At 44.4% G+C, this 27779-nt stretch overlaps 25 non-coding genes across 25 annotated transcripts; 19 read left to right on the plus strand and 6 right to left on the minus strand.

The window, feature by feature from the left end:
• Positions 1 to 818: 818 nt before the first annotated feature.
• On the minus strand, positions 819 to 913 carry TRNAI-UAU (transfer RNA isoleucine (anticodon UAU)). The gene is made up of 2 exons: positions 876 to 913; positions 819 to 854 (listed from the first exon to the last, which is right to left on the minus strand). It is a non-coding gene; the product is annotated as a tRNA-Ile (tRNA).
• Positions 914 to 1206: 293 nt separating this feature from the next.
• On the plus strand, positions 1207 to 1288 carry TRNAS-GCU (transfer RNA serine (anticodon GCU)). Its single transcript has one exon. It is a non-coding gene; the product is annotated as a tRNA-Ser (tRNA).
• A 1116-nt stretch (positions 1289 to 2404) lies between these two features.
• TRNAT-UGU (transfer RNA threonine (anticodon UGU)) lies at positions 2405 to 2476 on the plus strand. Its single transcript has one exon. It is a non-coding gene; the product is annotated as a tRNA-Thr (tRNA).
• A 1557-nt stretch (positions 2477 to 4033) lies between these two features.
• Positions 4034 to 4115, plus strand: TRNAS-GCU (transfer RNA serine (anticodon GCU)). Its single transcript has one exon. It is a non-coding gene; the product is annotated as a tRNA-Ser (tRNA).
• Positions 4116 to 5231: 1116 nt separating this feature from the next.
• On the plus strand, positions 5232 to 5302 carry TRNAT-UGU (transfer RNA threonine (anticodon UGU)). The gene has a single exon. It is a non-coding gene; the product is annotated as a tRNA-Thr (tRNA).
• Positions 5303 to 6471: 1169 nt separating this feature from the next.
• On the minus strand, positions 6472 to 6566 carry TRNAI-UAU (transfer RNA isoleucine (anticodon UAU)). The gene is made up of 2 exons: positions 6529 to 6566; positions 6472 to 6507 (listed from the first exon to the last, which is right to left on the minus strand). It is a non-coding gene; the product is annotated as a tRNA-Ile (tRNA).
• Positions 6567 to 7002: 436 nt separating this feature from the next.
• TRNAS-GCU (transfer RNA serine (anticodon GCU)) lies at positions 7003 to 7084 on the plus strand. Its single transcript has one exon. It is a non-coding gene; the product is annotated as a tRNA-Ser (tRNA).
• Positions 7085 to 8200: 1116 nt separating this feature from the next.
• Positions 8201 to 8272, plus strand: TRNAT-UGU (transfer RNA threonine (anticodon UGU)). The gene has a single exon. It is a non-coding gene; the product is annotated as a tRNA-Thr (tRNA).
• A 1557-nt stretch (positions 8273 to 9829) lies between these two features.
• On the plus strand, positions 9830 to 9911 carry TRNAS-GCU (transfer RNA serine (anticodon GCU)). The gene has a single exon. It is a non-coding gene; the product is annotated as a tRNA-Ser (tRNA).
• Positions 9912 to 10975: 1064 nt separating this feature from the next.
• Positions 10976 to 11047, plus strand: TRNAT-UGU (transfer RNA threonine (anticodon UGU)). Its single transcript has one exon. It is a non-coding gene; the product is annotated as a tRNA-Thr (tRNA).
• A 1158-nt stretch (positions 11048 to 12205) lies between these two features.
• TRNAI-UAU (transfer RNA isoleucine (anticodon UAU)) lies at positions 12206 to 12300 on the minus strand. The gene is made up of 2 exons: positions 12263 to 12300; positions 12206 to 12241 (listed from the first exon to the last, which is right to left on the minus strand). It is a non-coding gene; the product is annotated as a tRNA-Ile (tRNA).
• A 292-nt stretch (positions 12301 to 12592) lies between these two features.
• TRNAS-GCU (transfer RNA serine (anticodon GCU)) lies at positions 12593 to 12674 on the plus strand. The gene has a single exon. It is a non-coding gene; the product is annotated as a tRNA-Ser (tRNA).
• Positions 12675 to 13790: 1116 nt separating this feature from the next.
• Positions 13791 to 13862, plus strand: TRNAT-UGU (transfer RNA threonine (anticodon UGU)). Its single transcript has one exon. It is a non-coding gene; the product is annotated as a tRNA-Thr (tRNA).
• A 1561-nt stretch (positions 13863 to 15423) lies between these two features.
• TRNAS-GCU (transfer RNA serine (anticodon GCU)) lies at positions 15424 to 15505 on the plus strand. Its single transcript has one exon. It is a non-coding gene; the product is annotated as a tRNA-Ser (tRNA).
• Positions 15506 to 16621: 1116 nt separating this feature from the next.
• TRNAT-UGU (transfer RNA threonine (anticodon UGU)) lies at positions 16622 to 16693 on the plus strand. The gene has a single exon. It is a non-coding gene; the product is annotated as a tRNA-Thr (tRNA).
• A 1169-nt stretch (positions 16694 to 17862) lies between these two features.
• On the minus strand, positions 17863 to 17957 carry TRNAI-UAU (transfer RNA isoleucine (anticodon UAU)). Its single transcript has 2 exons — positions 17920 to 17957; positions 17863 to 17898 (listed from the first exon to the last, which is right to left on the minus strand). It is a non-coding gene; the product is annotated as a tRNA-Ile (tRNA).
• A 292-nt stretch (positions 17958 to 18249) lies between these two features.
• On the plus strand, positions 18250 to 18331 carry TRNAS-GCU (transfer RNA serine (anticodon GCU)). Its single transcript has one exon. It is a non-coding gene; the product is annotated as a tRNA-Ser (tRNA).
• Positions 18332 to 19447: 1116 nt separating this feature from the next.
• On the plus strand, positions 19448 to 19519 carry TRNAT-UGU (transfer RNA threonine (anticodon UGU)). The gene has a single exon. It is a non-coding gene; the product is annotated as a tRNA-Thr (tRNA).
• Positions 19520 to 20688: 1169 nt separating this feature from the next.
• TRNAI-UAU (transfer RNA isoleucine (anticodon UAU)) lies at positions 20689 to 20783 on the minus strand. Its single transcript has 2 exons — positions 20746 to 20783; positions 20689 to 20724 (listed from the first exon to the last, which is right to left on the minus strand). It is a non-coding gene; the product is annotated as a tRNA-Ile (tRNA).
• Positions 20784 to 21075: 292 nt separating this feature from the next.
• Positions 21076 to 21157, plus strand: TRNAS-GCU (transfer RNA serine (anticodon GCU)). The gene has a single exon. It is a non-coding gene; the product is annotated as a tRNA-Ser (tRNA).
• A 1116-nt stretch (positions 21158 to 22273) lies between these two features.
• Positions 22274 to 22345, plus strand: TRNAT-UGU (transfer RNA threonine (anticodon UGU)). The gene has a single exon. It is a non-coding gene; the product is annotated as a tRNA-Thr (tRNA).
• A 1556-nt stretch (positions 22346 to 23901) lies between these two features.
• TRNAS-GCU (transfer RNA serine (anticodon GCU)) lies at positions 23902 to 23983 on the plus strand. Its single transcript has one exon. It is a non-coding gene; the product is annotated as a tRNA-Ser (tRNA).
• A 1146-nt stretch (positions 23984 to 25129) lies between these two features.
• Positions 25130 to 25201, plus strand: TRNAT-UGU (transfer RNA threonine (anticodon UGU)). The gene has a single exon. It is a non-coding gene; the product is annotated as a tRNA-Thr (tRNA).
• Positions 25202 to 26359: 1158 nt separating this feature from the next.
• On the minus strand, positions 26360 to 26454 carry TRNAI-UAU (transfer RNA isoleucine (anticodon UAU)). The gene is made up of 2 exons: positions 26417 to 26454; positions 26360 to 26395 (listed from the first exon to the last, which is right to left on the minus strand). It is a non-coding gene; the product is annotated as a tRNA-Ile (tRNA).
• Positions 26455 to 26746: 292 nt separating this feature from the next.
• TRNAS-GCU (transfer RNA serine (anticodon GCU)) lies at positions 26747 to 26828 on the plus strand. The gene has a single exon. It is a non-coding gene; the product is annotated as a tRNA-Ser (tRNA).
• The last annotated feature ends 951 nt before the right edge of the window (positions 26829 to 27779 follow it).

Here is a 27779-nt window from a genome sequence, read left to right on the forward strand (position 1 = left end):
GTGAACTTCATCCCCCTTAAAATACTTTTCCTCCCAGATGCCCCGGCTCTTAGTCAAATGAGGTTAATCTTCAAAACCCCACCCCCACTAACCATAAATATCCGACTCTCCTGCTGTCCATTCAAATGATACAAGGTATCTTGTACATAGAGAGAATGTGAGAAAAAGCAGAATCGCTTCATAGATTTGGTGACCTTGGATGGGTGGGCTGGATAAAGAAGTGAACCTGATTTCGGGAAAAGGAGTATCGTGATGGGGATGAGGAAAAGAGAACATGGACCACATTCACAAGTTAGAGAAATAAATATATTAGGTTGAATGGTTTTAAAAAGTTAACTTTGAGCATGAATTGTTTTTTTAAACTGCAAAGAATAAAAAAAATCAATGTGGGATTGGAGGCACAATCTGAGCAGAAAGCACCATAAGCTGCTATGGTGCAACTCTTATGTTGACTAGAAACATTAATATGATGACGCTCTTCTTTTGATATGTCTTTCAGTTAAATTTTACTGTAAGTAGCTGATACAGCACTGTTTGCAGCTCCTCAGTATATGGTTATCCCGTGACAACAATGTTTTCATCATATTTATTATTCTACAAATGTATTTTTAAATGCACTGATGTGGTGTTTGCATGCTATGCAAGACGGCACATCATGGAATGTTTATAAGGAGCATCGAATAGGATTGTGATATTTGCACCTGGAAGAGTCGGACACGCAGATCCTGAAAAGAAGTAAAAACTCTCTAGCAAGGGCCGTCTTTCCCCTGAGTTTAATCTTTAGTTTTAGTGAAATGGTTTATGAAAAACCAGTAAGCTGCTCCAGGTGAGGCTCGAACTCACAACCTCGGCATGCCTCAATGCAAGTACTGCTGTATAAGTACCGCGCGCTAACCGATTGCGCCACTGGAGCTCACTGTTCTCATACCTCCCCAGTTGAGCCATCTAGAGCTGACCAAGTAGATACTGGCATTGCTCCCTTATTCACTGTGCAAGATCGACTCACATGCTAGCATGTTATCATGACTATTAAAAACTACAGTCCTAATGGAACAGATTTGATAATTCTGCTATATCATGTGCTCTGTCTATTGAACACCACATATATTTGCCAGTTCTGACACAGTCTAGGAGAAACTTATGATTATTTGTAATTAGCACATCGTAAGAATTTCCTAAAAACATGAAACATAGTCACCTAAGGCAGACGAGGTGGCCGAGTGGTTAAGGCGATGGACTGCTAATCCATTGTGCTCTGCACGCGTGGGTTCGAATCCCACCTTCGTCGGAACGCCATCAGACACTCTTTTGAAGGTGGGCATGTCTCGTAGTACAATTACACTCTCTTTCAAGACACAGCCATAATCCACTAGAAGGGCCCAACTGACTATTCCATTTTGGCAATTATGTCAAATTAAGGGAAGTGTTTTGTGCTTAATTGAAATTAGATCTTTCATGAAGTGTCCAGAGGATTGCCTTTCCCTCACTCCTGGCCTTCTAACTAACCCTGGTCGTAGTGGGCGTAGTGGGGCTCCGCGGAGCTACGCGGAGTGGGCGAGAAGCTACGCCCACTCCCGCACTCCGCGTAGCCCCACTACGCACCTCCCTCCCGCTCTCCCCTACATACATTATTTAAGCAACTACCCTTAATAAAACAATTTTAAAGCACTTACCGTGTCCGGGGCTCGTCCGGGGCTCCCTCTTGGAATAGCGTCGTCCTGGATACCACTGCGCATGCGCGGGAGGCCGCGCATGCGCATTGGTATCCAGGAAGGGACGCTATTCCAAGAGGGAGCCCCGGAAGAGCCCCGGACATGGTAAGTGCTTTAAAAATTGTTTTATTAAGGTTAGTTGCTTAAATAATGTATGTAGGGGAGGGCGGGAGGGAGGCGGGTGGCGGCCGAATCGGCTACGCACACGGAGTGGGCGTAGTGTTGCCGGCTACGCTGTCTACGCAAAATGCGTAGAAGGCAACACTACGCCTACTCCGTGGGCGTAGCCGATTCGGACGCCCAGGGTTACTTCTAACCAGTTTGGATAGATAGACTGATAAGAAAGCAGCTCTTACTCCTAAAGTTTCAGCCATCTCAAGTGTATGACTGTTGACATATGTCTGCCCCACAGAGACAGATCACTTCTAATAAGTGAGTTCTCTATCTGTCACTGATTGTGGACATACTAACTAGAGCTATCAGTATGGTCATAAATGTGAATACTCTTATGTTCTCAAATCAAAATGGAGTTTTTCCTACTTCCAAGAAAAGTGTCTTAAGCATGCTCTTCAATTTGTGCACGCATGTAGACATTCAAATGCAACTGCATTTCCATACAGAGTCTCAAAATCATAGATATCTTCATACCGCAGTAAGAATACATGAAGCGATTTACATACTGCAGGCAGGCTGGCCTTGTAGCTCAGTGGCAGAGCACTGGTCTTGTAAACCAGGGGTCATGAGTTCAAGCCTCATCAGGGCCTTTTTATATGTGAGTTTCTGTATGTTGTTTCCAAGTCATTCTTTCTAGGAGTCACACCTTGTCTTAAGTTTGCTTATTGACAAGCTTCCCTTTCCTGCTTTCATCGTATCAAGAAGACTTCATGAAAACCATTGAACCATAAATTATCGCCTCACCCCTTCCGATCGCCTGACGAACGCCTGACAAACGCCATTCTCACCCCGCCGGGCAAGCCCTGCCGGGCAAAGCCAAATAAGCCATGCATATTTGAAGTTCCTTTGAAAGTCAGAGCGAGGACTATGACCTCTGTTCCGACTGAGTCTGCATCCACAGAAAGGATGAAATAAGGATCTAGAAATTTCACCAAGGAGATGTGAACTTCATCCCCCTTAAAATACTTTTCCTCCCAGATGCCCCGGCTCTTAGTCAAATGAGGTTAATCTTCAAAACCCCACCCCCACTAACCATAAATATCCGACTCTCCTGCTGTCCATTCAAATGATACAAGGTATCTTGTACATAGAGAGAATGTGAGAAAAAGCAGAATCGCTTCATAGATTTGGTGACCTTGGATGGGTGGGCTGGATAAAGAAGTGAACCTGATTTCGGGAAAAGGAGTATCGTGATGGGGATGAGGAAAAGAGAACATGGACCACATTCACAAGTTAGAGAAATAAATATATTAGGTTGAATGGTTTTAAAAAGTTAACTTTGAGCATGAATTGTTTTTTTAAACTGCAAAGAATAAAAAAAATCAATGTGGGATTGGAGGTACAATCTGAGCAGAAAGCACCATAAGCTGCTATGGTGCAACTCTTATGTTGACTAGAAACATTAATATGATGACGCTCTTCTTTTGATATGTCTTTCAGTTAAATTTTACTGTAAGTAGCTGATACAGCACTGTTTGCAGCTCCTCAGTATATGGTTATCCCGTGACAACAATGTTTTCATCATATTTATTATTCTACAAATGTATTTTTAAATGCACTGATGTGGTGTTTGCATGCTATGCAAGACGGCACATCATGGAATGTTTATAAGGAGCATCGAATAGGATTGTGATATTTGCACCTGGAAGAGTCGGACACGCAGATCCTGAAAAGAAGTAAAAACTCTCTAGCAAGGGCCGTCTTTCCCCTGAGTTTAATCTTTAGTTTTAGTGAAATGGTTTATGAAAAACCAGTAAGCTGCTCCAGGTGAGGCTCGAACTCACAACCTCGGCATGCCTCAATGCAAGTACTGCTGTATAAAGTAGCGCACGCTAACCGATTGCGCCACTGGAGCTCACTGTTCTCATACCTCCCCAGTTGAGCCATCTAGAGCTGACCAAGTAGATACTGGCACTGCTCCCTTATTCACTGTGCAAGATAGACTCACATGCTAGCATGTTATCATGACTATTAAAAACTACAGTCCTAATGGAACAGATTTGATAATTCTGCTATATCATGTGCTCTGTCTATTGAACACCACATATATTTGCCAGTTCTGACACAGTCTAGGAGAAACTTATGATTATTTGTAATTAGCACATCGTAAGAATTTCCTAAAAAATGAAACATAGTCACCTAAGGCAGACGAGGTGGCCGAGTGGTTAAGGCGATGGACTGCTAATCCATTGTGCTCTGCACGCGTGGGTTCGAATCCCACCTTCGTCGGAACGCCCTCAGACACTCTTTTGAAGGTGGGCATGTCTCGTAGTACAATTACACTCTCTTTCAAGACACAGCCACAATCCACTAGAAGGGCCCAACTGACTATTCCATTTTGGCAATTATGTCAAATTAAGGGAAGTGTTTTGTGCTTAATTGAAATTAGATCTTTCATGAAGTGTCCAGAGGATTGCCTTTCCCTCACTCCTGGCCTTCTAACTAACCCTGGTCGTAGTGGGCGTAGTGGGGCTCCGCGGAGCTACGCGGAGTGGGCGAGAAGCTACGCCCACTCCCGCACTCCGCGTAGCCCCACTACGCACCTCCCTCCCGCTCTCCCCTACATACATTATTTAAGCAACTACCCTTAATAAAACAATTTTAAAGCACTTACCGTGTCCGGGGCTCGTCCGGGGCTCCCTCTTGGAATAGCGTCGTCCTGGATACCAATGCGCATGCGCGGGAGGCCGCGCATGCGCATTGGTATCCAGGAAGGGACGCTATTCCAAGAGGGAGCCCCGGAAGAGCCCCGGACATGGTAAGTGCTTTAAAAATTGTTTTATTAAGGTTAGTTGCTTAAATAATGTATGTAGGGGAGGGCGGGAGGGAGGCGGGTGGCGGCCGAATCGGCTACGCACACGGAGTGGGCGTAGTGTTGCCGGCTACGCTGTCTACGCAAAATGCGTAGAAGGCAACACTACGCCTACTCCGTGGGCGTAGCCGATTCGGACGCCCAGGGTTACTTCTAACCAGTTTGGATAGATAGACTGATAAGAAAGCAGCTCTTACTCCTAAAGTTTCAGCCATCTCAAGTGTATGACTGTTGACATATGTCTGCCCCACAGAGACAGATCACTTCTAATAAGTGAGTTCTCTATCTGTCACTGATTGTGGACATACTAACTAGAGCTATCAGTATGGTCATAAATGTGAATACTCTTATGTTCTCAAATCAAAATGGAGTTTTTCCTACTTCCAAGAAAAGTGTCTTAAGCATGCTCTTCAATTTGTGCACGCATGTAGACATTCAAATGCAACTGCATTTCCATACAGAGTCTCAAAATCATAGATATCTTCATACCGCAGTAAGAATACATGAAGCGATTTACATACTGCAGGCAGGCTGGCCTTGTAGCTCAGTGGCAGAGCACTGGTCTTGTAAACCAGGGTCATGAGTTCAAGCCTCATCAGGGCCTTTTTATATGTGAGTTTCTGTATGTTGTTTCCAAGTCATTCTTTCTAGGAGTCACACCTTGTCTTAAGTTTGCTTATTGACAAGCTTCCCTTTCCTGCTTTCATCGTATCAAGAAGACTTCATGAAAACCATTGAACCATAAACTATGGCCTCACCCCTTCCGATCGCCTGACGAACGCCTGACAAACGCCATTCTCACCCCGCCGGGCAAGCCCTGCCGGGCAAAGCCAAATAAGCCATGCATATTTGAAGTTCCTTTGAAAGTCAGAGCGAGGACTATGACCTCTGTTCCGACTGAGTCTGCATCCACAGAAAGGATGAAATAAGGATCTAGAAATTTCACCAAGGAGATGTGAACTTCATCCCCCTTAAAATACTTTTCCTCCCAGATGCCCCGGCTCTTAGTCAAATGAGGTTAATCTTCAAAACCCCACCCCCACTAACCATAAATATCCGACTCTCCTGCTGTCCATTCAAATGATACAAGGTATCTTGTACATAGAGAGAATGTGAGAAAAAGCAGAATCGCTTCATAGATTTGGTGACCTTGGATGGGTGGGCTGGATAAAGAAGTGAACCTGATTTCGGGAAAAGGAGTATCGTGATGGGGATGAGGAAAAGAGAACATGGACCACATTCACAAGTTAGAGAAATAAATATATTAGGTTGAATGGTTTTAAAAAGTTAACTTTGAGCATGAATTGTTTTTTTAAACTGCAAAGAATAAAAAAAATCAATGTGGGATTGGAGGCACAATCTGAGCAGAAAGCACCATAAGCTGCTATGGTGCAACTCTTATGTTGACTAGAAACATTAATATGATGACGCTCTTCTTTTGATATGTCTTTCAGTTAAATTTTACTGTAAGTAGCTGATACAGCACTGTTTGCAGCTCCTCAGTATATGGTTATCCCGTGACAACAATGTTTTCATCATATTTATTATTCTACAAATGTATTTTTAAATGCACTGATGTGGTGTTTGCATGCTATGCAAGACGGCACATCATGGAATGTTTATAAGGAGCATCGAATAGGATTGTGATATTTGCACCTGGAAGAGTCGGACACGCAGATCCTGAAAAGAAGTAAAAACTCTCTAGCAAGGGCCGTCTTTCCCCTGAGTTTAATCTTTAGTTTTAGTGAAATGGTTTATGAAAAACCAGTAAGCTGCTCCAGGTGAGGCTCGAACTCACAACCTCGTCATGCCTCAATGCAAGTACTGCTGTATAAGTACCGCGCGCTAACCGATTGCGCCACTGGAGCTCACTGTTCTCATACCTCCCCAGTTGAGCCATCTAGAGCTGACCAAGTAGATACTGGCATTGCTCCCTTATTCACTGTGCAAGATCGACTCACATGCTAGCATGTTATCATGACTATTAACCCCTTAAGTGCTGCCGTCGGCCAACGGTCGTCACGGGCACTACCTCCCCAGTGCTGCGTGCGACCGCTGGACGTCCAGTTCAGCACCGGATAATGGACAGCGCAGCACTGGGGAGGTTTGTTTACTAGCTCCCAAGTGGTTAAAAACTACAGTCCTAATGGAACAGATTTGATAATTCTGCTATATCATGTGCTCTGTCTATTGAACACCACATATATTTGCCAGTTCTGACACAGTCTAGGAGAAACTTATGATTATTTGTAATTAGCAGATCGTAAGAATTTCCTAAAAAATGAAACATAGTCACCTAAGGCAGACGAGGTGGCCGAGTGGTTAAGGCGATGGACTGCTAATCCATTGTGCTCTGCACGCGTGGGTTCGAATCCCACCTTCGTCGGAACGCCATCAGACACTCTTTTGAAGGTGGGCATGTCTCGTAGTACAATTACACTCTCTTTCAAGACACAGCCATAATCCACTAGAAGGGCCCAACTGACTATTCCATTTTGGCAATTATGTCAAATTAAGGGAAGTGTTTTGTGCTTAATTGAAATTAGATCTTTCATGAAGTGTCCAGAGGATTGCCTTTCCCTCACTCCTGGCCTTCTAACTAACCCTGGTCGTAGTGGGCGTAGTGGGGCTCCGCGGAGCTACGCGGAGTGGGCGAGAAGCTACGCCCACTCCCGCACTCCGCGTAGCCCCACTACGCACCTCCCTCCCGCTCTCCCCTACATACATTATTTAAGCAACTACCCTTAATAAAACAATTTTAAAGCACTTACCGTGTCCGGGGCTCGTCCGGGGCTCCCTCTTGGAATAGCGTTGTCCTGGATACCAATGCGCATGCGCGGGAGGCCGCGCATGCGCATTGGTATCCAGGAAGGGACGCTATTCCAAGAGGGAGCCCCGGAAGAGCCCCGGACATGGTAAGTGCTTTAAAAATTGTTTTATTAAGGTTAGTTGCTTAAATAATGTATGTAGGGGAGGGCGGGAGGGAGGCGGGTGGCGGCCGAATCGGCTACGCACACGGAGTGGGCGTAGTGTTGCCGGCTACGCTGTCTACGCAAAATGCGTAGAAGGCAACACTACGCCTACTCCGTGGGCGTAGCCGATTCGGACGCCCAGGGTTACTTCTAACCAGTTTGGATAGATAGACTGATAAGAAAGCAGCTCTTACTCCTAAAGTTTCAGCCATCTCAAGTGTATGACTGTTGACATATGTCTGCCCCACAGAGACAGATCACTTCTAATAAGTGAGTTCTCTATCTGTCACTGATTGTGGACATACTAACTAGAGCTATCAGTATGGTCATAAATGTGAATACTCTTATGTTCTCAAATCAAAATGGAGTTTTTCCTACTTCCAAGAAAAGTGTCTTAAGCATGCTCTTCAATTTGTGCACGCATGTAGACATTCAAATGCAACTGCATTTCCATACAGAGTCTCAAAATCATAGATATCTTCATACCGCAGTAAGAATACATGAAGCGATTTACATACTGCAGGCAGGCTGGCCTTGTAGCTCAGTGGCAGAGCACTGGTCTTGTAAACCAGGGGTCATGAGTTCAAGCCTCATCAGGGCCTTTTTATATGTGAGTTTCTGTATGTTGTTTCCAAGTCATTCTTTCTAGGAGTCACACCTTGTCTTAAGTTTGCTTATTGACAAGCTTCCCTTTCCTGCTTTCATCGTATCAAGAAGACTTCATGAAAACCATTGAACCATAAATTATCGCCTCACCCCTTCCGATCGCCTGACGAACGCCTGACAAACGCCATTCTCACCCCGCCGGGCAAGCCCTGCCGGGCAAAGCCAAATAAGCCATGCATATTTGAAGTTCCTTTGAAAGTCAGAGCGAGGACTATGACCTCTGTTCCGACTGAGTCTGCATCCACAGAAAGGATGAAATAAGGATCTAGAAATTTCACCAAGGAGATGTGAACTTCATCCCCCTTAAAATACTTTTCCTCCCAGATGCCCCGGCTCTTAGTCAAATGAGGTTAATCTTCAAAACCCCACCCCCACTAACCATAAATATCCGACTCTCCTGCTGTCCATTCAAATGATACAAGGTATCTTGTACATAGAGAGAATGTGAGAAAAAGCAGAATCGCTTCATAGATTTGGTGACCTTGGATGGGTGGGCTGGATAAAGAAGTGAACCTGATTTCGGGAAAAGGAGTATCGTGATGGGGATGAGGAAAAGAGAACATGGACCACATTCACAAGTTAGAGAAATAAATATATTAGGTTGAATGGTTTTAAAAAGTTAACTTTGAGCATGAATTGTTTTTTTAAACTGCAAAGAATAAAAAAAATCAATGTGGGATTGGAGGTACAATCTGAGCAGAAAGCACCATAAGCTGCTATGGTGCAACTCTTATGTTGACTAGAAACATTAATATGATGACGCTCTTCTTTTGATATGTCTTTCAGTTAAATTTTACTGTAAGTAGCTGATACAGCACTGTTTGCAGCTCCTCAGTATATGGTTATCCCGTGACAACAATGTTTTCATCATATTTATTATTCTACAAATGTATTTTTAAATGCACTGATGTGGTGTTTGCATGCTATGCAAGACGGCACATCATGGAATGTTTATAAGGAGCATCGAATAGGATTGTGATATTTGCACCTGGAAGAGTCGGACACGCAGATCCTGAAAAGAAGTAAAAACTCTCTAGCAACGGCCGTCTTTCCCCTGAGTTTAATCTTTAGTTTTAGTGAAATGGTTTATGAAAAACCAGTAAGCTGCTCCAGGTGAGGCTCGAACTCACAACCTCGGCATGCCTCAATGCAAGTACTGCTGTATAAAGTACCGCGCGCTAACCGATTGCGCCACTGGAGCTCACTGTTCTCATACCTCCCCAGTTGAGCCATCTAGAGCTGACCAAGTAGATACTGGCACTGCTCCCTTATTCACTGTGCAAGATAAACTCACATGCTAGCATGTTATCATGACTATTAAAAACTACAGTCCTAATGGAACAGATTTGATAATTCTGCTATATCATGTGCTCTGTCTATTGAACACCACATATATTTGCCAGTTCTGACACAGTCTAGGAGAAACTTATGATTATTTGTAATTAGCACATCGTAAGAATTTCCTAAAAAATGAAACATAGTCACCTAAGGCAGACGAGGTGGCCGAGTGGTTAAGGCGATGGACTGCTAATCCATTGTGCTCTGCACGCGTGGGTTCGAATCCCACCTTCGTCGGAACGCCCTCAGACACTCTTTTGAAGGTGGGCATGTCTCGTAGTACAATTACACTCTCTTTCAAGACACAGCCACAATCCACTAGAAGGGCCCAACTGACTATTCCATTTTGGCAATTATGTCAAATTAAGGGAAGTGTTTTGTGCTTAATTGAAATTAGATCTTTCATGAAGTGTCCAGAGGATTGCCTTTCCCTCACTCCTGGCCTTCTAACTAGAGAAGCTACGCCCACTCCCGCACTCCGCGTAGCCCCACTACGCACCTCCCTCCCGCTCTCCCCTACATACATTATTTAAGCAACTACCCTTAATAAAACAATTTTAAAGCACTTACCGTGTCCGGGGCTCGTCCGGGGCTCCCTCTTGGAATAGCGTCGTCCTGGATACCAATGCGCATGCGCGGGAGGCCGCGCATGCGCATTGGTATCCAGGAAGGGACGCTATTCCAAGAGGGAGCCCCGGAAGAGCCCCGGACATGGTAAGTGCTTTAAAAATTGTTTTATTAAGGTTAGTTGCTTAAATAATGTATGTAGGGGAGGGCGGGAGGGAGGCGGGTGGCGGCCGAATCGGCTACGCACACGGAGTGGGCGTAGTGTTGCCGGCTACGCTGTCTACGCAAAATGCGTAGAAGGCAACACTACGCCTACTCCGTGGGCGTAGCCGATTCGGACGCCCAGGGTTACTTCTAACCAGTTTGGATAGATAGACTGATAAGAAAGCAGCTCTTACTCCTAAAGTTTCAGCCATCTCAAGTGTATGACTGTTGACATATGTCTGCCCCACAGAGACAGATCACTTCTAATAAGTGAGTTCTCTATCTGTCACTGATTGTGGACATACTAACTAGAGCTATCAGTATGGTCATAAATGTGAATACTCTTATGTTCTCAAATCAAAATGGAGTTTTTCCTACTTCCAAGAAAAGTGTCTTAAGCATGCTCTTCAATTTGTGCACGCATGTAGACATTCAAATGCAACTGCATTTCCATACAGAGTCTCAAAATCATAGATATCTTCATACCGCAGTAAGAATACATGAAGCGATTTACATACTGCAGGCAGGCTGGCCTTGTAGCTCAGTGGCAGAGCACTGGTCTTGTAAACCAGGGGTCATGAGTTCAAGCCTCATCAGGGCCTTTTTATATGTGAGTTTCTGTATGTTGTTTCCAAGTCATTCTTTCTAGGAGTCACACCTTGTCTTAAGTTTGCTTATTGACAAGCTTCCCTTTCCTGCTTTCATCGTATCAAGAAGACTTCATGAAAACCATTGAACCATAAACTATCGCCTCACCCCTTCCGATCGCCTGACAAACGCCATTCTCACCCCGCCGGGCAAGCCCTGCCGGGCAAAGCCAAATAAGCCATGCATATTTGAAGTTCCTTTGAAAGTCAGAGCGAGGACTATGACCTCTGTTCCGACTGAGTCTGCATCCACAGAAAGGATGAAATAAGGATCTAGAAGTTTCACCAAGGAGATGTGAACTTCATCCCCCTTAAAATACTTTTCCTCTCAGATGCCCCGGCTCTTAGTCAAATGAGGTTAATCTTCAAAACCCCACCCCCACTAACCATAAATATCCGACTCTCCTGCTGTCCATTCAAATGATACAAGGTATCTTGTACATAGAGAGAATGTGAGAAAAAGCAGAATCGCTTCATAGATTTGGTGACCTTGGATGGGTGGGCTGGATAAAGAAGTGAACCTGATTTCGGGAAAAGGAGTATCGTGATGGGGATGAGGAAAAGAGAACATGGACCACATTCACAAGTTAGAGAAATAAATATATTAGGTTGAATGGTTTTAAAAAGTTAACTTTGAGCATGAATTGTTTTTTTAAACTGCAAAGAATAAAAAAAATCAATGTGGGATTGGAGGCACAATCTGAGCAGAAAGCACCATAAGCTGCTATGGTGCAACTCTTATGTTGACTAGAAACATTAATATGATGACGCTCTTCTTTTGATATGTCTTTCAGTTAAATTTTACTGTAAGTAGCTGATACAGCACTGTTTGCAGCTCCTCAGTATATGGTTATCCCGTGACAACAATGTTTTCATCATATTTATTATTCTACAAATGTATTTTTAAATGCACTGATGTGGTGTTTGCATGCTATGCAAGACGGCACATCATGGAATGTTTATAAGGAGCATCGAATAGGATTGTGATATTTGCACCTGGAAGAGTCGGACACGCAGATCCTGAAAAGAAGAAAAAACTCTCTAGCAAGGGCCGTCTTTCCCCTGAGTTTAATCTTTACTTTTAGTGAAATGGTTTATGAAAAACCAGTAATCTGCTCCAGGTGAGGCTCGAACTCACAACCTCGGCATGCCTCAATGCAAGTACTGCTGTATAAGTACCGCGCGCTAACCGATTGCGCCACTGGAGCTCACTGTTCTCATACCTCCCCAGTTGAGCCATCTAGAGCTGACCAAGTAGATACTGGCACTGCTCCCTTATTCACTGTGCAAGATCGACTCACATGCTAGCATGTTATCATGACTATTAAAAACTACAGTCCTAATGGAACAGATTTGATAATTCTGCTATATCATGTGCTCTGTCTATTGAACACCACATATATTTGCCAGTTCTGACACAGTCTAGGAGAAACTTATGATTATTTGTAATTAGCACATCGTAAGAATTTCCTAAAAAATGAAACATAGTCACCTAAGGCAGACGAGGTGGCCGAGTGGTTAAGGCGATGGACTGCTAATCCATTGTGCTCTGCACGCGTGGGTTCGAATCCCACCTTCGTCGGAACGCCATCAGACACTCTTTTGAAGGTGGGCATGTCTCGTAGTACAATTACACTCTCTTTCAAGACACAGCCATAATCCACTAGAAGGGCCCAACTGACTATTCCATTTTGGCAATTATGTCAAATTAAGGGAAGTGTTTTGTGCTTAATTGAAATTAGATCTTTCATGAAGTGTCCAGAGGATTGCCTTTCCCTCACTCCTGGCCTTCTAACTAACCCTGGTCGTAGTGGGCGTAGTGGGGCTCCGCGGAGCTACGCGGAGTGGGCGAGAAGCTATGCCCACTCCCGCACTCCGCGTAGCCCCACTACGCACCTCCCTCCCGCTCTCCCCTACATACATTATTTAAGCAACTACCCTTAATAAAACAATTTTAAAGCACTTACCGTGTCCGGGGCTCGTCCGGGGCTCCCTCTTGGAATAGCGTCGTCCTGGATACCAATGCGCATGCGCGGGAGGCCGCGCATGCGCATTGGTATCCAGGAAGGGACGCTATTCCAAGAGGGAGCCCCGGAAGAGCCCCGGACATGGTAAGTGCTTTAAAAATTGTTTTATTAAGGTTAGTTGCTTAAATAATGTATGTAGGGGAGGGCGGGAGGGAGGCGGGTGGCGGCCGAATCGGCTACGCACACGGAGTGGGCGTAGTGTTGCCGGCTACGCTGTCTACGCAAAATGCGTAGAAGGCAACACTACGCCTACTCCGTGGGCGTAGCCGATTCTGACGCCCAGGGTTACTTCTAACCAGTTTGGATAGATAGACTGATAAGAAAGCAGCTCTTACTCCTAAAGTTTCAGCCATCTCAAGTGTATGACTGTTGACATATGTCTGCCCCACAGAGACAGATCACTTCTAATAAGTGAGTTCTCTATCTGTCACTGATTGTGGACATACTAACTAGAGCTATCAGTATGGTCATAAATGTGAATACTCTTATGTTCTCAAATCAAAATGGAGTTTTTCCTACTTCCAAGAAAAGTGTCTTAAGCATGCTCTTCAATTTGTGCACGCATGTAGACATTCAAATGCAACTGCATTTCCATACAGAGTCTCAAAATCATAGATATCTTCATACCGCAGTAAGAATACATGAAGCGATTTACATACTGCAGGCAGGCTGGCCTTGTAGCTCAGTGGCAGAGCACTGGTCTTGTAAACCAGGGGTCATGAGTTCAAGCCTCATCAGGGCCTTTTTATATGTGAGTTTCTGTATGTTGTTTCCAAGTCATTCTTTCTAGGAGTCACACCTTGTCTTAAGTTTGCTTATTGACAAGCTTCCCTTTCCTGCTTTCATCGTATCAAGAAGACTTCATGAAAACCATTGAACCATAAACTATCGCCTCACCCCTTCCGATCGCCTGACGAACGCCTGACAAACGCCATTCTCACCCCGCCGGGCAAGCCCTGCCGGGCAAAGCCAAATAAGCCATGCATATTTGAAGTTCCTTTGAAAGTCAGAGCGAGGACTATGACCTCTGTTCCGACTGAGTCTGCATCCACAGAAAGGATGAAATAAGGATCTAGAAATTTCACCAAGGAGATGTGAACTTCATCCCCCTTAAAATACTTTTCCTCCCAGATGCCCCGGCTCTTAGTCAAATGAGGTTAATCTTCAAAACCCCACCCCCACTAACCATAAATATCCGACTCTCCTGCTGTCCATTCAAATGATACAAGGTATCTTGTACATAGAGAGAATGTGAGAAAAAGCAGAATCGCTTCATAGATTTGGTGACCTTGGATGGGTGGGCTGGATAAAGAAGTGAACCTGATTTCGGGAAAAGGAGTATCGTGATGGGGATGAGGAAAAGAGAACATGGACCACATTCACAAGTTAGAGAAATAAATATATTAGGTTGAATGGTTTTAAAAAGTTAACTTTGAGCATGAATTGTTTTTTTAAACTGCAAAGAATAAAAAAAATCAATGTGGGATTGGAGGCACAATCTGAGCAGAAAGCACCATAAGCTGCTATGGTGCAACTCTTATGTTGACTAGAAACATTAATATGATGACGCTCTTCTTTTGATATGTCTTTCAGTTAAATTTTACTGTAAGTAGCTGATACAGCACTGTTTGCAGCTCCTCAGTATATGGTTATCCCGTGACAACAATTGTTTTCATCATATTTATTATTCTACAAATGTATTTTTAAATGCACTGATGTGGTGATTGCATGCTATGCAAGACGGCACATCATGGAATGTTTATAAGGAGCATCGAATAGGATTGTGATATTTGCACCTGGAAGAGTCGGACACGCAGATCCTGAAAAGAAGTAAAAACTCTCTAGCAAGGGCCGTTTTTCCCCTGAGTTTAATCTTTAGTTTTAGTGAAATGGTTTATGAAAAACCAGTAAGCTGCTCCAGGTGAGGCTCAAACTCACAACCTCGGCACGCCTCAATGCAAGTACTGCTGTATAAGCACCGCGTGCGCACTAACCGATTGCGCCACTGGAGCTCACTGTTCTCATACCTCCCCAGTTGAGCCATCTAGAGCTGACCAAGTAGATACTGGCACTGCTCCCTTATTCACTGTGCAAGATCGACTCACATGCTAGCATGTTATCATGACTATTAAAAACTACAGTCCTAATGGAACAGATTTGATAATTCTGCTATATCATGTGCTCTGTCTATTGAACACCACATATATTTGCCAGTTCTGACACAGTCTAGGAGAAACTTATGATTATTTGTAATTAGCACATCGTAAGAATTTCCTAAAAAATGAAACATAGTCACCTAAGGCAGACGAGGTGGCCGAGTGGTTAAGGCGATGGACTGCTAATCCATTGTGCTCTGCACACATGGGTTCAAATCCAACCTTCGTCGGAACGCCATCAGACACTCTTTTGAAGGTGGGCATGTCTCGTAGTACAATTACACTCTCTTTCAAGACACAGCCATAATCCACTAGAAGGGCCCAACTGACTATTCCATTTTGGCAATTATGTCAAATTAAGGGAAGTGTTTTGTGCTTAATTGAAATTAGATCTTTCATGAAGTGTCCAGAGGATTGCCTTTCCCTCACTCTTGGCCTTCTAACTAACCCTGGTCGTAGTGGGCGTAGTGGGACTCCGCGGAGCTACGCGGAGTGGGCGAGAAGCTACGCCCACTCCCGCACTCCGCGTAGCCCCACTACGCACCTCCCTCCCGCTCTCCCCTACATACATTATTTAAGCAACTACCCTTAATAAAACAATTTTAAAGCACTTACCGTGTCCGGGGCTCGTCCGGGGCTCCCTCTTGGAAAAGCGTCGTCCTGGATACCAATGCGCATGCGCGGGAGGCCGCGCATGCGCATTGGTATCCAGGAAGGGACGCTATTCCAAGAGGGAGCCCCGGAAGAGCCCCGGACATGGTAAGTGCTTTAAAAATTGTTTTATTAAGGTTAGTTGCTTAAATAATGTATGTAGGGGAGGGCGGGAGGGAGGCGGGTGGCGGCCGAATCGGCTACGCACACGGAGTGGGCGTAGTGTTGCCGGCTACGCTGTCTACGCAAAATGCGTAGAAGGCAACACTACTCCTACTCCGTGGGCGTAGCCGATTCGGACGCCCAGGGTTACTTCTAACCAGTTTGGATAGATAGACTGATAAGAAAGCAGCTCTTACTCCTAAAGTTTCAGCCATCTCAAGTGTATGACTGTTGACATATGTCTGCCCCACAGAGACAGATCACTTCTAATAAGTGAGTTCTCTATCTGTTACTGATTGTGGACATACTAACTAGAGCTATCAGTATGGTCATAAATGTGAATACTCTTATGTTCTCAAATCAAAATGGAGTTTTTCCTACTTCCAAGAAAAGTGTCTTAAGCATGCTCTTCAATTTGTGCACGCATGTAGACATTCAAATGCAACTGCATTTCCATACAGAGTCTCAAAATCATAGATATCTTCATACCGCAGTAAGAATACATGAAGCGATTTACATACTGCAGGCAGGCTGGCCTTGTAGCTCAGTGGCAGAGCACTGGTCTTGTAAACCAGGGGTCATGAGTTCAAGCCTCATCAGGGCCTTTTTATATGTGAGTTTCTGTATGTTGTTTCCAAGTCATTCTTTCTAGGAGTCACACCTTGTCTTAAGTTTGCTTATTGACAAGCTTCCCTTTCCTGCTTTCATCGTATCAAGAAGACTTCATGAAAACCATTGAACCATAAACTATCGCCTCACCCCTTCCGATCGCCTGACGAACGCCTGACAAACGCCATTCTCACCCCGCCGGGCAAGCCCTGCCGGGCAAAGCCAAATAAGCCATGCATATTTGAAGTTCCTTTGAAAGTCAGAGCGAGGACTATGACCTCTGTTCCGACTGAGTCTGCATCCACAGAAAGGATGAAATAAGGATCTAGAAATTTCACCAAGGAGATGTGAACTTCATCCCCCTTAAAATACTTTTCCTCCCAGATGCCCCGGCTCTTAGTCAAATGAGGTTAATCTTCAAAACCCCACCCCCACTAACCATAAATATCCGACTCTCCTGCTGTCCATTCAAATGATACAAGGTATCTTGTACATAGAGAGAATGTGAGAAAAAGCAGAATCGCTTCATAGATTTGGTGACCTTGGATGGGTGGGCTGGATAAAGAAGTGAACCTGATTTCGGGAAAAGGAGTATCGTGATGGGGATGAGGAAAAGAGAACATGGACCACATTCACAAGTTAGAGAAATAAATATATTAGGTTGAATGGTTTTAAAAAGTTAACTTTGAGCATGAATTGTTTTTTTAAACTGCAAAGAATAAAAAAAATCAATGTGGGATTGGAGGCACAATCTGAGCAGAAAGCACCGTAAGCTGCTATGGTGCAACTCTTATGTTGACTAGAAACATTAATATGATGATGCTCTTCTTTTGATATGTCTTTCAGTTAAATTTTACTGTAAGTAGCTGATACAGCACTGTTTGCAGCTCCTCAGTATATGGTTATCCCGTGACAACAATGTTTTCATCATATTTATTATTCTACAAATGTATTTTTAAATGCACTGATGTGGTGTTTGCATGCTATGCAAGACGGCACATCATGGAATGTTTATAAGGAGCATCGAATAGGATTGTGATATTTGCACCTGGAAGAGTCGGACACGCAGATCCTGAAAAGAAGTAAAAACTCTCTAGCAAGGGCCGTCTTTCCTCTGAGTTTAATCTTTAGTTTTAGTGAAATGGTTTATGAAAAACCAGTAAGCTGCTCCAGGTGAGGCTCGAACTCACAACCTCGGCATGCCTCAATGCAAGTACTGCTGTATAAGTACCGCGCGCTAACCGATTGCGCCACTGGAGCTCACTGTTCTCATGCCTCCCCAGTTGAGCCATCTAGAGCTGACCAAGTAGATACTGGCACTGCTCCCTTATTCACTGTGCAAGATCGACTCACATGCTAGCATGTTATCATGACTATTAAAAACTACAGTCCTAATGGAACAGATTTGATAATTCTGCTATATCATGTGCTCTGTCTATTGAACACCACATATATTTGCCAGTTCTGACACAGTCTAGGAGAAACTTATGATTATTTGTAATTAGCACATCGTAAGAATTTCCTAAAAAATGAAACATAGTCACCTAAGGCAGACGAGGTGGCCGAGTGGTTAAGGCGATGGACTGCTAATCCATTGTGCTCTGCACGCGTGGGTTCGAATCCCACCTTTGTCGGAACGCCATCAGACACTCTTTTGAAGGTGGGCATGTCTCGTAGTACAATTACACTCTCTTTCAAGACACAGCCATAATCCACTAGAAGGGCCCAACTGACTATTCCATTTTGGCAATTATGTCAAATTAAGGGAAGTGTTTTGTGCTTAATTGAAATTAGATCTTTCATGAAGTGTCCAGAGGATTGCCTTTCCCTCACTCCTGGCCTTCTAACTAACCCTGGTCGTAGTGGGCGTAGTGGGGCTCCGCGGAGCTACGCGGAGTGGGCGAGAAGCTACGCCCACTCCCGCACTCCGCGTAGCCCCACTACGCACCTCCCTCCCGCTCTCCCCTACATACATTATTTAAGCAACTACCCTTAATAAAACAATTTTAAAGCACTTACCGTGTCCGGGGCTCGTCCGGGGCTCCCTCTTGGAATAGCGTCGTCCTGGATACCAATGCGCATGCGCGGGAGGCCGCGCATGCGCATTGGTATCCAGGAAGGGACGCTATTCCAAGAGGGAGCCCCGGAAGAGCCCCGGACATGGTAAGTGCTTTAAAAATTGTTTTATTAAGGTTAGTTGCTTAAATAATGTATGTAGGGGAGGGCGGGAGGGAGGCGGGTGGCGGCCGAATCGGCTACGCACACGGAGTGGGCGTAGTGTTGCCGGCTACGCTGTCTACGCAAAATGCGTAGAAGGCAACACTACGCCTACTCCGTGGGCGTAGCCGATTCGGACGCCCAGGGTTACTTCTAACCAGTTTGGATAGATAGACTGATAAGAAAGCAGCTCTTACTCCTAAAGTTTCAGCCATCTCAAGTGTATGACTGTTGACATATGTCTGCCCCACAGAGACAGATCACTTCTAATAAGTGAGTTCTCTATCTGTCACTGATTGTGGACATACTTACTAGAGCTATCAGTATGGTCATAAATGTGAATACTCTTATGTTCTCAAATCAAAATGGAGTTTTTCCTACTTCCAAGAAAAGTGTCTTAAGCATGCTCTTCAATTTGTGCACGCATGTAGACATTCAAATGCAACTGCATTTCCATACAGAGTCTCAAAATCATAGATATCTTCATACCGCAGTAAGAATACATGAAGCGATTTACATACTGCAGGCAGGCTGGCCTTGTAGCTCAGTGGCAGAGCACTGGTCTTGTAAACCAGGGGTAATGAGTTCAAGCCTCATCAGGGCCTTTTTATATGTGAGTTTCTGTATGTTGTTTCCAAGTCATTCTTTCTAGGAGTCACACCTTGTCTTAAGTTTGCTTATTGACAAGCTTCCCTTTCCTGCTTTCATCGTATCAAGAAGACTTCATGAAAACCATTGAACCATAAACTATCGCCTCACCCCTTCCGATCGCCTGACGAACGCCTGACAAATGCCATTCTCACCCCGCCGGGCAAGCCCTGCCGGGCAAAGCCAAATAAGCCATGCATATTTGAAGTTCCTTTGAAAGTCAGAGCGAGGACTATGACCTCTGTTCCGACTGAGTCTGCATCCACAGAAAGGATGAAATAAGGATCTAGAAATTTCACCAAGGAGATGTGAACTTCATCCCCCTTAAAATACTTTTCCTCCCAGATGCCCCGGCTCTTAGTCAAATGAGGTTAATCTTCAAAACCCCACCCCCACTAACCATAAATATCCGACTCTCCTGCTGTCCATTCAAATGATACAAGGTATCTTGTACATAGAGAGAATGTGAGAAAAAGCAGAATCGCTTCATAGATTTGGTGACCTTGGATGGGTGGGCTGGATAAAGAAGTGAACCTGATTTCGGGAAAAGGAGTATCGTGATGGGGATGAGGAAAAGAGAACATGGACCACATTCACAAGTTAGAGAAATAAATATATTAGGTTGAATGGTTTTAAAAAGTTAACTTTGAGCATGAATTGTTTTTTTAAACTGCAAAGAATAAAAAAAATCAATGTGGGATTGGAGGCACAATCTGAGCAGAAAGCACCATAAGCTGCTATGGTGCAACTCTTATGTTGACTAGAAACATTAATATGATGATGCTCTTCTTTTGATATGTCTTTCAGTTAAATTTTACTGTAAGTAGCTGATACAGCACTGTTTGCAGCTCCTCAGTATATGGTTATCCCGTGACAACAATGTTTTCATCATATTTATTATTCTACAAATGTATTTTTAAATGCACTGATGTGGTGTTTGCATGCTATGCAAGACGGCACATCATGGAATGTTTATAAGGAGCATCGAATAGGATTGTGATATTTGCACCTGGAAGAGTCGGACACGCAGATCCTGAAAAGAAGTAAAAACTCTCTAGCAAGGGCCGTCTATCCCCTGAGTTTAATCTTTACTTTTAGTGAAATGGTTTATGAAAAACCAGTAAGCTGCTCCAGGTGAGGCTCGAACTCACAACCTTGGCATGCCTCAATGCAAATACTGCTGTATAAGTACCGCGCGCTAACCTATTGCGCCACTGGAGCTCACTGTTCTCATACCTCCCCAGTTGAGCCATCTAGAGCTGACCAAGTAGATACTGGCACTGCTCCCTTATTCACTGTGCAAGATCGACTCACATGCTAGCATGTTATCATGACTATTAAAAACTACAGTCCTAATGGAACAGATTTGATAATTCTGCTATATCATGTGCTCTGTCTATTGAACACCACATATATTTGCCAGTTCTGACACAGTCTAGGAGAAACTTATGATTATTTGTAATTTGCACATCGTAAGAATTTCCTAAAAAATGAAACATAGTCACCTAAGGCAGACGAGGTGGCCGAGTGGTTAAGGCGATGGACTGCTAATCCATTGTGCTCTGCACGCGTGGGTTCGAATCCCACCTTCGTCGGAACGCCATCAGACACTCTTTTGAAGGTGGGCATGTCTCGTAGTACAATTACACTCTCTTTCAAGACACAGCCATAATCCACTAGAAGGGCCCAACTGACTATTCCATTTTGGCAATTATGTCAAATTAAGGGAAGTGTTTTGTGCTTAATTGAAATTAGATCTTTCATGAAGTGTCCAGAGGATTGCCTTTCCCTCACTCCTGGCCTTCTAACTAACCCTGGTCGTAGTGGGCGTAGTGGGGCTCCGCGGAGCTACACGGAGTGGGCGAGAAGCTACGCCCACTCCCGCACTCCGCGTAGCCCCACTACGCACCTCCCTCCCGCTCTCCCCTACATACATTATTTAAGCAACTACCCTTAATAAAACAATTTTAAAGCACTTACCGTGTCCGGGGCTCGTCCGGGGCTCCCTCTTGGAATAGCGTCGTCCTGGATACCAATGCGCATGCGCGGGAGTTCGCGCATGCGCATTGGTATCCAGGAAGGGACGCTATTCCAAGAGGGAGCCCCGGAAGAGCCCCGGACATGGTAAGTGCTTTAAAAATTGTTTTATTAAGGTTAGTTGCTTAAATAATGTATGTAGGGGAGGGCGGGAGGGAGGCGGGTGGCGGCCGAATCGGCTACGCACACGGAGTGGGCGTAGTGTTGCCGGCTACGCTGTCTACGCAAAATGCGTAGAAGGCAACACTACGCCTACTCCGTGGGCGTAGCCGATTCGGACGCCCAGGGTTACTTCTAACCAGTTTGGATAGATAGACTGATAAGAAAGCAGCTCTTACTCCTAAAGTTTCAGCCATCTCAAGTGTATGACTGTTGACATATGTCTGCCCCACAGAGACAGATCACTTCTAATAAGTGAGTTCTCTATCTGTCACTGATTGTGGACATACTAACTAGAGCTATCAGTATGGTCATAAATGTGAATACTCTTATGTTCTCAAATCAAAATGGAGTTTTTCCTACTTCCAAGAAAAGTGTCTTAAGCATGCTCTTCAATTTGTGCACGCATGTAGACATTCAAATGCAACTGCATTTCCATACAGAGTCTCAAAATCACAGATATCTTCATACCGCAGTAAGAATACATGAAGCGATTTACATACTGCAGGCAGGCTGGCCTTGTAGCTCAGTGGCAGAGCACTGGTCTTGTAAACCAGGGGTCATGAGTTCAAGCCTCATCAGAGCCTTTTTATATGTGAGTTTCTGTATGTTGTTTCCAAGTCATTCTTTCTAGGAGTCACACCTTGTCTTAAGTTTGCTTATTGACAAGCTTCCCTTTCCTGCTTTCATCGTATCAAGAAGTCTTCATGAAAACCATTGAACCATAAACTATCGCCTCACCCCTTCCGATCGCCTGATGAACGCCTGACAAACGCCATTCTCACCCCGCCGGGCAAGTCCTGCCGGGCAAAGCCAAATAAGCCATGCATATTTGAAGTTCCTTTGAAAGTCAGAGCGAGGACTATGACCTCTGTTCCGACTGAGTCTGCATCCACAGAAAGGATGAAATAAGGATCTAGAAATTTCACCAAGGAGATGTGAACTTCATCCCCCTTAAAATACTTTTCCTCCCAGATGCCCCGGCTCTTAGTCAAATGAGGTTAATCTTCAAAACCCCACCCCCACTAACCATAAATATCCGACTCTCCTGCTGTCCATTCAAATGATACAAGGTATCTTGTACATAGAGAGAATGTGAGAAAAAGCAGAATCGCTTCATAGATTTGGTGACCTTGGATGGGTGGGCTGGATAAAGAAGTGAACCTGATTTCGGGAAAAGGAGTATCGTGATGGGGATGAGGAAAAGAGAACATGGACCACATTCACAAGTTAGAGAAATAAATATATTAGGTTGAATGGTTTTAAAAAGTTAACTTTGAGCATGAATTGTTTTTTTAAACTGCAAAGAATAAAAAAAATCAATGTGGGATTGGAGGCACAATCTGAGCAGAAAGCACCATAAGCTGCTATGGTGCAACTCTTATGTTGACTAGAAACATTAATATGATGACGCTCTTCTTTTTATATGTCTTTCAGTTAAATTTTATTGTAAGTGGCTGATACAGCACTGTTTGCAGCTCCTCAGTATATGGTTATCCCGTGACAACAATGTTTTCATCATATTTATTATTCTACAAATGTATTTTTAAATGCACTGATGTGGTGTTTGCATGCTATGCAAGACGGCACATCATGGAATGTTTATAAGGAGCATCGAATAGGATTGTGATATTTGCACCTGGAAGAGTCGGACACGCAGATCCTGAAAAGAAGTAAAAACTCTCTAGCAAGGGCCGTCTTCTCCCTGAGTTTAATCTTTACTTTTAGTGAAATGGTTTATGAAAAACCAGTAAGCTGCTCCAGGTGAGGCTCGAACTCACAACCTCGGCATGCCTCAATGCAAGTACTGCTGTATAAGTACCGCGCGCTAACCGATTGCACCTCTGGGGCTCACTGTTCTCATACCTCCCCAGTTGAGCCATCTAGAGCTGACCAAGTAGATACTGGCACTGCTCCCTTATTCACTGTGCAAGATCGACTCACATGCTAGCATGTTATCATGACTATTAAAAACTACAGTCCTAATGGAACAGATTTGATAATTCTGCTATATCATGTGCTCTGTCTATTGAACACCACATATATTTGCCAGTTCTGACACAGTCTAGGAGAAACTTATGATTATTTGTAATTAGCACATCGTAAGAATTTCCTAAAAAATGAAACATAGTCACCTAAGGCAGACGAGGTGGCCGAGTGGTTAATGCGATGGACTGCTAATCCATTGTGCTCTGCACGCGTGGGTTCGAATCCCACCTTCGTCGGAACGCCATCAGACACTCTTTTGAAGGTGGGCATGTCTCGTAGTACAATTACACTCTCTTTCAAGACACAGCCATAATCCACTAGAAGGGCCCAACTGACTATTCCATTTTGGCAATTATGTCAAATTAAGGGAAGTGTTTTGTGCTTAATTGAAATTAGATCTTTCATGAAGTGTCCAGAGGATTGCCTTTCCCTCACTCCTGGCCTTCTAACTAACCCTGGTCGTAGTGGGCGTAGTGGGGCTCCGCGGAGCTACGCGGAGCTACGCGGAGCTACGCGGAGCTATGCGGAGTGGGCGAGAAGCTACGCCCACTCCCGCACTCCGCGTAGCCCCACTACGCACCTCCCTCCCGCTCTCCCCTACATACATTATTTAAGCAACTACCCTTAATAAAACAATTTTAAAGCACTTACCGTGTCCGGGGCTCGTCCGGGGCTCCCTCTTGGAATAGCGTTGTCCTGGATACCAATGCGCATGCGCGGGAGGCCGCGCAAGCGCATTGGTATCCAGGAAGGGACGCTATTCCAAGAGGGAGCCCCGGAAGAGCCCCGGACATGGTAAGTGCTTTAAAAATTGTTTTATTAAGGTTAGTTGCTTAAATAATGTATGTAGGGGAGGGCGGGAGGGAGGCGGGTGGCGGCCGAATAGGCTACGCACACGGATTGGGCGTAGTGTTGCCGGCTACGCTGTCTACGCAAAATGCGTAGAAGGCAACACTACGCCTACTCCGTGGGCGTAGCCGATTCGGACGCCCAGGGTTACTTCTAACCAGTTTGGATAGATAGACTGATAAGAAAGCAGCTCTTACTCCTAAAGTTTCAGCCATCTCAAGTGTATGACTGTTGACATATGTCTGCCCCACAGAGACAGATCACTTCTAATAAGTGAGTTCTCTATCTGTCACTGATTGTGGACATACTAACTAGAGCTATCAGTATGGTCATAAATGTGAATACTCTTATGTTCTCAAATCAAAATGGAGTTTTTCCTACTTCCAAGAAAAGTGTCTTAAGCATGCTCTTCAATTTGTGCACGCATGTAGACATTCAAATGCAACTGCATTTCCATACAGAGTCTCAAAATCATAGATATCTTCATACCGCAGTAAGAATACATGAAGCGATTTACATACTGCAGGCAGGCTGGCCTTGTAGCTCAGTGGCAGAGCACTGGTCTTGTAAACCAGGGGTCATGAGTTCAAGCCTCATCAGGGCCTTTTTATATGTGAGTTTCTGTATGTTGTTTCCAAGTCATTCTTTCTAGGAGTCACACCTTGTCTTAAGTTTGCTTATTGACAAGCTTCCCTTTCCTGCTTTCATCGTATCAAGAAGACTTCATGAAAACCATTGAACCATAAACTATCGCCTCACCCCTTCCGATCGCCTGACAAACGCCATTCTCACCCCGCCGGGCAAGCCCTGCCGGGCAAAGCCAAATAAGCCATGCATATTTGAAGTTCCTTTGAAAGTCAGAGCGAGGACTATGACCTCTGTTCCGACTGAGTCTGCATCCACAGAAAGGATGAAATAAGGATCTAGAAATTTCACCAAGGAGATGTGAACTTCATCCCCCTTAAAATACTTTTCCTCCCAGATGCCCCGGCTCTTAGTCAAATGAGGTTAATCTTCAAAACCCCACCCCCACTAACCATAAATATCCGACTCTCCTGCTGTCCATTCAAATGATACAAGGTATCTTGTACATAGAGAGAATGTGAGAAAAAGCAGAATCGCTTCATAGATTTGGTGACCTTGGATGGGTGGGCTGGATAAAGAAGTGAACCTGATTTCGGGAAAAGGAGTATCGTGATGGGGATGAGGAAAAGAGAACATGGACCACATTCACAAGTTAGAGAAATAAATATATTAGGTTGAATGGTTTTAAAAAGTTAACTTTGAGCATGAATTGTTTTTTTAAACTGCAAAGAATAAAAAAAATCAATGTGGGATTGGAGGCACAATCTGAGCAGAAAGCACCATAAGCTGCTATGGTGCAACTCTTATGTTGACTAGAAACATTAATATGATGACGCTCTTCTTTTGATATGTCTTTCAGTTAAATTTTACTGTAAGTAGCTGATACAGCACTGTTTGCAGCTCCTCAGTATATGGTTATCCCGTGACAACAATGTTTTCATCATATTTATTATTCTACAAATGTATTTTTAAATGCACTGATGTGGTGTTTGCATGCTATGCAAGACGGCACATCATGGAATGTTTATAAGGAGCATCGAATAGGATTGTGATATTTGCACCTGGAAGAGTCGGACACGCAGATCCTGAAAAGAAGTAAAAACTCTCTAGCAAGGGCCGTCTTTCCCCTGAGTTTAATCTTTAGTTTTAGTGAAATGGTTTATGAAAAACCAGTAAGCTGCTCCAGGTATGGCTCGAACTCACAACCTCGGCATGCCTCAATGCAAGTACTGCTGTATAAGTACCGCGCGCTAACCGATTGCGCCACTGGAGCTCACTGTTCTCATACCTCCCCAGTTGAGCCATCTAGAGCTGACCAAGTAGATACTGGCACTGCTCCCTTATTCACTGTGCAAGATCGACTCACATGCTAGCATGTTATCATGACTATTAAAAACTACAGTCCTAATGGAACAGATTTGATAATTCTGCTATATCATGTGCTCTGTCTATTGAACACCACATATATTTGCCAGTTCTGACACAGTCTAGGAGAAACTTATGATTATTTGTAATTAGCACATCGTAAGAATTTCCTAAAAAATGAAACATAGTCACCTAAGGCAGACGAGGTGGCCGAGTGGTTAAGGCGATGGACTGCTAATCCATTGTGCTCTGCACGCGTGGGTTCAAATCCCACCTTCGTCGGAACGCCATCAGACACTCTTTTGAAGGTGGGCATGTCTCGTAGTACAATTACACTCTCTTTCAAGACACAGCCATAATCCACTAAAAGGGCCCAACTGACTATTCCATTTTGGCAATTATGTCAAATTAAGGGAAGTGTTTTGTGCTTAATTGAAATTAGATCTTTCATGAAGTGTCCAGAGGATTGCCTTTCCCTCACTCCTGGCCTTCTAACTAACCCTGGTCGTAGTGGGCGTAGTGGGGCTCCGCGGAGCTACGCGGAGTGGGCGAGAAGCTACGCCCACTCCCGCACTCCGCGTAGCCCCACTACGCACCTCCCTCCCGCTCTCCCCTACATACATTATTTAAGCAACTACCCTTAATAAAACAATTTTAAAGCACTTACCGTGTCCGGGGCTCGTCCGGGGCTCCCTCTTGGAATAGCGTTGTCCTGGATACCAATGCGCATGCGCGGGAGGCCGCGCATGCGCATTGGTATCCAGGAAGGGACGCTATTCCAAGAGGGAGCCCCGGAAGAGCCCCGGACATGGTAAGTGCTTTAAAAATTGTTTTATTAAGGTTAGTTGCTTAAATAATGTATGTAGGGGAGGGCGGGAGGGAGGCGGGTGGCGGCCGAATTGGCTACGCACACGGAGTGGGCGTAGTGTTGCCGGCTACGCTGTCTACGCAAAATGCGTAGAAGGCAACACTACGCCTACTCCGTGGGCGTAGCCGATTCGGACGCCCAGGGTTACTTCTAACCAGTTTGGATAGATAGACTGATAAGAAAGCAGCTCTTACTCCTAAAGTTTCAGCCATCTCAAGTGTATGACTGTTGACATATGTCTGCCCCACAGAGACAGATCACTTCTAATAAGTGAGTTCTCTATCTGTCACTGATTGTGGACATACTAACTAGAGCTATCAGTATGGTCATAAATGTGAATACTCTTATGTTCTCAAATCAAAATG

This window comes from Lissotriton helveticus, chromosome 5_1 (assembly GCF_964261635.1).
Source record: "Lissotriton helveticus chromosome 5_1, aLisHel1.1, whole genome shotgun sequence".
Lineage (NCBI taxonomy): Eukaryota > Metazoa > Chordata > Amphibia > Caudata > Salamandridae > Lissotriton > Lissotriton helveticus.